Source organism: Pelecanus crispus, chromosome 11 (genome assembly GCF_030463565.1).
Source record: "Pelecanus crispus isolate bPelCri1 chromosome 11, bPelCri1.pri, whole genome shotgun sequence".
NCBI classification, from domain to species: domain Eukaryota; kingdom Metazoa; phylum Chordata; class Aves; order Pelecaniformes; family Pelecanidae; genus Pelecanus; species Pelecanus crispus.
In genome coordinates, this window is record NC_134653.1 from 19,135,557 (window position 1) to 19,143,967 (window position 8,411).

An 8,411-nucleotide genomic window follows, 5' to 3' on the forward strand; every position below is an offset into this window, starting at 1 on the left:
AGGCGCTCGCAGACGTGGGTGGCAGGAGGGCAGCATCCCCATCCCACCCATTGGCAACCCAAGAGCAGCTCTCTGTTTCCAGTCTGATGTTACAACAGCTGGCTCGGCCTCAAAAGGGACAAAATAACTGTCAGACTCCCTCTCCAAGGGTCATTACTGACCAGTAAGAGCCAGAGCTCATGGTTTCCGGAGCGACTCGTTCCCAGTTGTCAGCATAACCTGAGCTGCAAAAGAGCAAGGCCGCTGTTTAGAAACTCAGCCCACAAGCACCAGTGGTCCTTCACCCAGCAGCAGGCAGGGAACAGCTTTCCTTAAGCAGTGGGAGCACCAGGTCACAGAACTGCAAACACCAGCCCAAGTAAGGCCACCAAACTCCTTGCAGCCCATTATTTCGGGACTGGTGAAGATTTCAAGTTGCGCCTCTGCCTCCTGCAACGTGAAGGGTTAGGTTTGCAATGTTAACAGTGCTTTCCCAGCAGAAACTCTCCTTGGAGAGGCAAGGATGAGAAAAGGGCAGGGAAGTGGAAGGGAAGGTCAGTGCTCGGGGACAATACACTCGAGGATGATACACTCACATCCTCCCCCTCTTTTAGGAAGCATCTGCCATCCCTCCAAGTTGTTTTTGTCTCCATTTGCAGCAGCATTTCCTGATGAAGCATTGCTATCCCACCACAGACATGCTTGCAGCAAGTTGCCCAGCAGCATGGCACAGAGACGGGGCAGCCCTGGCACAAGCAGAGCAGCCTGCGCACGCTGCTGGATGCAGGGCAGCCTCCAGCTGAGCAGCCCCTCAGCCTCCAAGCACAGCAAAACCCCTCTTCCCACAGCAACGGGGCCAACCTGGGCCACAGCAGTGCCCATCGGCCCTGCCGCATCCTCCACGAGCAGGCAGCTGCCAGGTTCATCTCTGAGAGCCTGTGCTCCAGACCCTGGCAGCACTGAAAGCCTCTGCAGAGACAAGGACAGACACATTACCTACCAGCATCGCCCTGGGAGATGCTCAACAGCACATTCTCCAGTTCCGGTTGGGATGGCATCAGCTCCTTGGACCCAGCTGGCACCCACCAACCTCAACAAGGAGTTTAGGGTGCCACAGCGAGGGGAAAGGGGAGGCTGGTGACCCAGCCTGCCCAACCTTCGCTCCCGGACTGGTGACTGGTAAATGCACCTTGCGAGCAGAGCACCGACAGCTGGGAGCAACTGAGCTGCAGTGAGAGCAAGCTAAAAACCACATAGGCCTGCGGACAAAGCAACAAACATCCATCTACCCAGCCTGCCCTACGCAACTACTTCCTTGAGTTCTCCAGAAGTGTCCTCCTGGCTTGGCACACACCTTTCTATCCCCAAACCAAAACCCAGGTGCATTCTCAGAGCAAAAAAAACACCTTCTTTTTGCCACTCCACATGCAGAAATCAGATTCCTGCAACAGCAAGAGACATCTGTGCTCAAGCATCCTGCTCTGGGACCCAGAAAAAAAAACCAGAAGAGGTCCACCCCTGCAGCCCTGAAAAGCCCGTCGGACACCCCAGAAAAGCCAATCAGACACCCCCACCGGGGAGCAAACAGGGAAGAAACAGGAAAAGGGACTTTGCAAAGGCAGCTGCAGCCAGCTTTCAGCTTAAACACCTTCAAGCTCATCACGAAGTGCCGTGTGTCCAGCTGGCCTCTGGTCCGCATGTGCCCTGGCAGAAATGCCACCCATCTGCCATAGGCAAAGGTGGGACTTCCCCAGCCCCACGCACCCACATACCGCATACAGCAGGATCCAACACACCTCCAAACAAGCCTCCCAGGAGCAGAAACCTTCCTCCCACACTCGCTTGAAGGGAATCCAGAGCAAATCAAGGAAATCAAACTTTTTTGCTCATTTTAAAGACAAGAAATGCAACAGGTCAGGCTGGAGAAGGCTACTGCCCTTGCAGAGATCCCACCTCCTGCTCCCGCGTGTCTCCTGGCTGCTTGCCCTGCCGCACCCTCAAACGCAAGCTGGACCCCCCCCGACTGCCCACACAGGTCTTACAGCTGCCATCGGGGCTGGTACATCGCTGAGAAAATGTCAAGCAGCTCTTGGGTAACACAAACACTACGCAAAGGTGGAAAACTTCATTATTGCCAATAAATTTTTTCCAAGCTTTTTAGGGTCCCAAGAAAACCTGTACTGGACCTTTTGCTCACTGGAGAACGAGAGAAGGAAGAAGCTCAGTTACAACAAGGCTACTCTTACAAGATTTGAGAGCAAAAAAGGCTTTCTAGTTCTCTGGGCATCCACAGAAATGATTTTTTTCGGTGCAGAAGGGAAAAATCTTTTTTAGAAGGTGCTGCCTGGATCAGCCCTGAGATGCCCATGACCTCAGGCAGGGGCCCCATCTGCCCCCCTGCCTGCGTCCAGGACCACCTTTGACAGGAAAGGAGCCAAAGCTGGTTCCAGACAGCCTCAGAGGCACAGCTCGTACCTTGCAGGAGGATACCCTGCGATGCACTTGCCTACTCGAATGGCAGCAGGTCAGGTTGTGCCCTCTGGAGATATTCTCCTGCCTGACCTCAGCACTACACGCTGCGAGAAGAGGCACAGACAAAGACCTGGGGGAAGAGAGAGATGACCACCACCAGCTTTGGGGAAAACAACCTAGTTCCTCTCTCCCTCACTGGAAATACCCTGCTGTCCACACCCGACCATGGCAGGAGGAAGAGTCTCCTAAATATATGAGCGCAGATTTGCCCTGGCCATCCCCAGGGAGGTCAGTGAGGAAGGAGAACCTCCTGCCTGCCTGCCCGCAGCCCAGACAGGCGGAAGCCAGACAGGTCCTTGCCACCTGGCCGGCACCACCAGCCCCTGCCACGCTGCCGAGCGCAGCAGTGTGCCGGATAATGTGGCGGCCGTGCCAGCTGCCAGCCTGGACCGGAACCCTCCTGCCAGTGGATTCAGATGAGGACAGGCTGAGAATCGGCAGGGATCAAGGCCACGGCATCCCACCTCCTGACCCACTTCCATGCCACCTCGCCACCGGGAGCCAGCCGTTCCCGGATGCCATCTCAGCGGAAAGGGCCAGGCAAGCCGAGCAAAGGCCACGTGCTCCCAGGAGCTGGCAGTTATTTTAGAGCACTCACCGCATTTCTGCTCTTCTGATGTCCTGTTCCCATAGAAACAAGGCCTGGAAATGGCAGATGTTGCCTTTTTTTTTTTTTTTTTTTTAAAATAAAATCAGTGTTTCTCCCCACCGACTTGCAAAGGTACCGTGTCATCCTTACAAGATGAGCTGCAGACCCTGCCAGGGGTCTCTGTGGCCATGCCGAGAACCGCAAAGTGCCAGGGGTGGTGGCATCATACCCCCGGTGAGGGCTTTTGGTACCCAGGTGCTTCACACACTGCTGCTGGAGCGGGAAACACCTCTCTGCTCCCCACAGTGCCCATGCTGGAAATTAAAAGCATGAGCACCCATGGCAGGGGGAAAGATTTCTTTTGGCCAGCATTTTCAGGAAGAGCGAGTGATTTCCGACACTTGTGCAGCCGGTAAGTCACATCTCCTGCGGCCAGGTCCTGCAAAAAGCAGCAGGGGCCAGCAGATGCAAGAGTCACGACACAGCCAGACCATAAAAAACCCCACCTACTGCAGCATGAGAGGTTGCACAAACAGAGCAATAAAACTTTCTAGGAGGCTACAAGCCCAGCAGGGTACGAGGGGCTGCTGACCCAGCATGGGCACCGAACCCGCAGGACCCAGCAGCCTCACAGCCCTCTGCAAAACCAGCACTCCACTGAGTCCCTTACAGAACCATTTTTTCCCCAGACAGGAACTTCAGGCCTCAAAATATAGAAGTAAACACAAACAGTGCTGTGGCTGGGTCCCGTTTGCAGAACTGGGGGGTCAGTTTTGTGCCCAGCCACTGTCCCAGAGTGAGGCAAGGAGGGAGCCAGTGGGCTCAGGGAGCCTGGCAGGCTCCTGGGTGATTTAACTGGTGATTTAACTGCATCCACAACAAGCCCCCACGCCTAGGCAGTGGCAGAAGAGGAGGGAAGAAGCTGCTGCATCAGAACTGGTCGTACCCTTTGCTTTAAGAACATTGTTGCTGGTTTGTCTAGAGTTTGCAGTTGCACGTAAAGAGCCAAACTCTGCAAATTCAGCGGCCTCATGGATTTGGCAAAGGAACAAGGTCTAGAGCCCAACGGGGGAGTTTCTCGTGAGCCCTCACACAAACCACCCCCTGCCTCTCAGCTGCCCGGGCCAGGCAGGACACGCCATCCGGGCACGCAGCGAGCCCACAGCAAACAACGCCCAGGTGAGCTCCCTTCCCTCGGGGGCTACCTGTGCTTGGGCCCTGCTTGCCGTGGGCCAAAATCAGATGCAGAAATAGCCAGCAAAGCGCTGGTTTCACACGCCTGAACGCTGGTGACCCAAGCTGCAGCTTATTTCTACTTTCAAGAAGTCGTTTGTATCAGCAGTACCCGCTTGGCCGGAGGCTGTGGGGCGCAGCCAGGTGCTCGCTCGGTCACTGGCAGCCACCAAGAGCTGGTGTCCCAACCCCAGAGTGCAACGGGGAGGAGTGGCCCAGGGCACCCCCCTGCACCAGCCACGGCTGAAGATGACGGCCGGGTCACCGACCACACGCAGCCCTCTCCGGGGTGTCAGGAGCGATGCAGGCCCGTGCGTGCGTCCCCGGTGCAGTCTGGCAGGGGCGCGGCGCTGCCTGCGAGGGAGCTGGGCACATGGCCGCCTCCATCCCGCCTCCGGCCCAGCATCCCCAGGCCCTGCCGGTCCCCGGCGGGGCGGGGACACGCGATCCGCGCCGGCCGCACCTGGGGACGGCGAGGTCTGAGCGCCCAGGGCTGCCCAGGCCGGGCTGAGCTCGCCCCGGGACCTCCCGAGCCCCGGTTCTACGCAGGGGGCATCCACCGGGACAGAGCTGCAGCGGGCGGAGCCGGGCGAAGGTCCCCGGAGGCTGCCGCAGCCCCGGGCGGGGCCGCCCCGCCGACCGGCGGCGGAAAGGCCGCTGCCCCCACGCCCGCGCCGGGCCGGCTCCCCCCAGCCCCCCGCGGTCTCCCGCCCCGCCGGCACGCTCTGTCTGTCTGTCTGTCTGTCTGCCCCGCTCTCTCGCACTCACCGGGCCCGGCGGCTCCGGCTGCGGCTGCTGCTCCGTCCCGCGGCCCCGCCCGCCCCGACGGCCGGGACCCGCCCCGCGCACGCGCCGCACCGGTGGGCGGGGCCGGGGAGCGCGTCATCGGGGGGGGGGAGAGAGAGGGGGGGGGGAGAGAGAGAGAGGGAGGGAGGGAGAGGGAGAGGGGGAGAGAGAGAGAGAGAGAGAGAGAGAGAGAGAGAGAGAGAGAGAGAGTGTGTGTGTGTGTGTGTGTGTGTGTGTGTGTGTGTGTGTGTGTGTGTGTGTGTGTGTGTGTGTGTGTGTGTGTGTGTGTGTGTGTGTGTGTGTGTGTGTGTGTGTGTGTGTGTGTTTCACCGTGTGTCTACGTGTGTGACCCTGTGTGTATGACTCTGTGTGTGCACTACGCTGCCTGCACACACGTGTGTGTATATCTTGCTCTGCGTGTGCGTTAGTCTCTGTGCGTGCATTTCTGTGCGTGCATTACTGTGCTTGCATGTTACTCTGTGTGTGTGCGCATACACCTGTGGCGTTGCATGTATGCACACAAGTGTGTGCGTGTGTACAGGGCATTGCACGCCTGTGTGTGCACCAGGCACTGTGTGTGTGCACAGGGGTGTGTGTGGGTGTGCACTGGGCATTGCATGTGTACACACATGTGTGAGAATGCGTGTGTGCGCACACACGTGTTCAGGCAGCGCACATGAGCGTGTGTCCCAGTGCGGAGCTGCACATGTGTGCCCAGGAATGCCTGTGGGAACACTGCTCTCTGTAGGGGAACACCAGAGTGTGTGTGTGTAGGGGACTGCACGTGTGCAAGGGGCTGTGCGTGTACATGACACGGGGGCTCACGTGCGCTGTCAGGTGTGAGCAGCCATGCATGGCGGTGCTGCAGGGGCCGTTTGGGCTGAACCCTCCCTGGTTCCTGGTGCGCACTCTGCCTGAGTGTCTGTTGGTCCATTCATCCCAATCCCGGACAGCAGCGCTCCACACCGTGCCCTGCCCGGTTTTTGGGAGCGCACGCCAGCTCCAGCCCCATCCAGCTGGGTAGTGTGCGTGGGAACGCAGCACTTCAGGACCACTCCAGCTGCCGAGTGGCACCTTCCAGATAAGGATGAAAGTGCCGGCAGAGGAAGGGGTTTGCAGAGGCCGGTGGCCAGCAGCCCTGCCTGGCCCCTGCCAGCCCTGCCCACTCCTGCTGCTGGCTGCCAAGTTGGCAGGTGAAGGGGCTGGAGGAGCGAGCCTGGCTGCTGGTGCCAGGAACACCGAAGGGGGGAAAGTTTGCTGTGGGCTCATTACAGGAAAGGGAGGAGGAAGAGGAAGGTGGGGAGAGGGGACGGGAACAGGGACAGCCACAGCTCGACGCAATTCTGCTGTGTGAACAGGGGCGTGGGGTGCCCCTTGGGCAGCTGCCTGGTGCTACAAAGTGCCCAGGGGGTATCTGGGGTTCCACAGTGACCCTCATCCCCTCCATGCCATGGCAGGCAGGGGAGCAGGGCAGCCTGAAGCTGCTGCCTTTCTCCATGTGATAAAGAGAAGCAATTTTGGGGGGTGTCTCAATTTAGATGAATGCTGCAGTGACGGCTTTGAGTGTGACTGCTTTGGACATTTCTTTTTCCTGCGATCTTTTCACTTCGATCAGTGTGGGGCTTCGTAGTCATCTGCTGTGCCCTGGCCGGCCCCTGGGAGAGGAGAAAATAACCTAAGAAACAGAACCAGGGCAAGGGTGAAGCTGTCTCAGTAAGGGAGAGAGGGAAGCAGCAGTACCAGCTTTAAAAATAACCATGTATGAACAGAGAGTGACACCCTGTGATTACACTGCTGGGACTCATTGAGCTGGGAGACCCTGCTCACCGCCTCAGTGGCTTTGCTTCTGTTGCTGGCAAAAGCCGAGGTTTGGCTCCCCGGGGCACCCAGAGCAAGTTACAACCATGGGTCTGGCCCTGTAACCCCACTGGGTTTCTCCCCGCCAGCCGCGCTCTACTTGGAGCTTGCTGCTGCTGTGCTGGATGGGGTGGCTGCAGAAGTGTCCCCACTGGCTGGCCTGTGCTCAGGTCCCATCTCCCACTGGGCTGCACTGGGAGATGCACAGACTCGATGCCTGTCTGCAGCGCCACAGCCAGGAGCCGTGTCCCTGCACTCCCCTGCCTCATTCAACAGACACCAGCGGCAGCTGAAGCCCGTCTGCCAGGGACAACTGAGTGGCCACCAGACCACAGCAAAGCTTTCCTGCTTGCACTCATCTACTTAGCGGCATCCAGCAAAGCTCATTACAGGGCTTGGAGGCAGGAAGGAGCCAGCCTGGCTCAGCGAGTTGCCATCCCTCAGCAGAGCCGCACGTGCACTTTGAACATGAATAATGCAGGTTGGCTGGGCGTGGGGATGGCGCGTGCCTTCCCGCCACGCGTGGTCTGGCTGAGGGCTCATCATCTCTCTGTTTGCCTTCCCCCATCGCTTGTCACCATGTTGCACGGCATCCTGCTGCAACTGTAACAGGAATGGCGTGATGAAGGTCTCACCCTGAGTCTGTGCCCCAGCGCTCACTGCAGCATGGGGACTCCGGTCCTGTCTCAGATAATGCCTGCAGTCAGCTGCATAGTCATAGGTGACTATGGTCCTAGGGAGAATCTGGGACAGTTGGTGCCTGCGGTGACACGCTGGAGCCTCATGTCAGCCTGGGCTGAGCCGCCTGTCCACACCCCTCGAGCCCGGGTTTGATCCTCCCCAATTACATCCGCCTCAGTTCTCCCCATGACCTTCCCTATTGCCTCATGCAGTTCCTCTCTGTGCCTGCCTTTGAAGGAAACTGAGCAATTAGATCAAAACAAAAGCCTTGCCAAAGAAAGTATCTACAGGCTCCTCATGGCTCCTAGAACAGAAGATGGGAGATGTTGCAACGAGGTGCAGTGGCATCACAGTGACTCAGCTCACACCCGGGATGGGGAGCGTGCAGGAGATGTGGTGGCAGACTGAGCAGGGACATGGGACAAACCCTTGGGACGCTGCCAGAAAGAGCAGCGGGGTATCAGGCAGCTAGGGAGTGCTTGCTTGGGGATGTCCCTCTGAGATTTCCCATCACTGCCTCATCAGCACCTGAAAGGAGGAATCAGCCCCTGCGCTGGCAGGCCAAGCCTGCCAACCCCATTGCTGCTACATGCTCGTGGCTTGTGTGTCCCCAAGATCCCTGGATTAAGCTGTTCCCCACCACTTTCCCCTGCTGGCTGTCATCACCCCCCATCTACCTAGGGGTTATTCTCAGGGGGCAGCCGCTGGGGCCACCCCATCACCAGCAGCAGGGATGCCCATCACACTGTTTCAG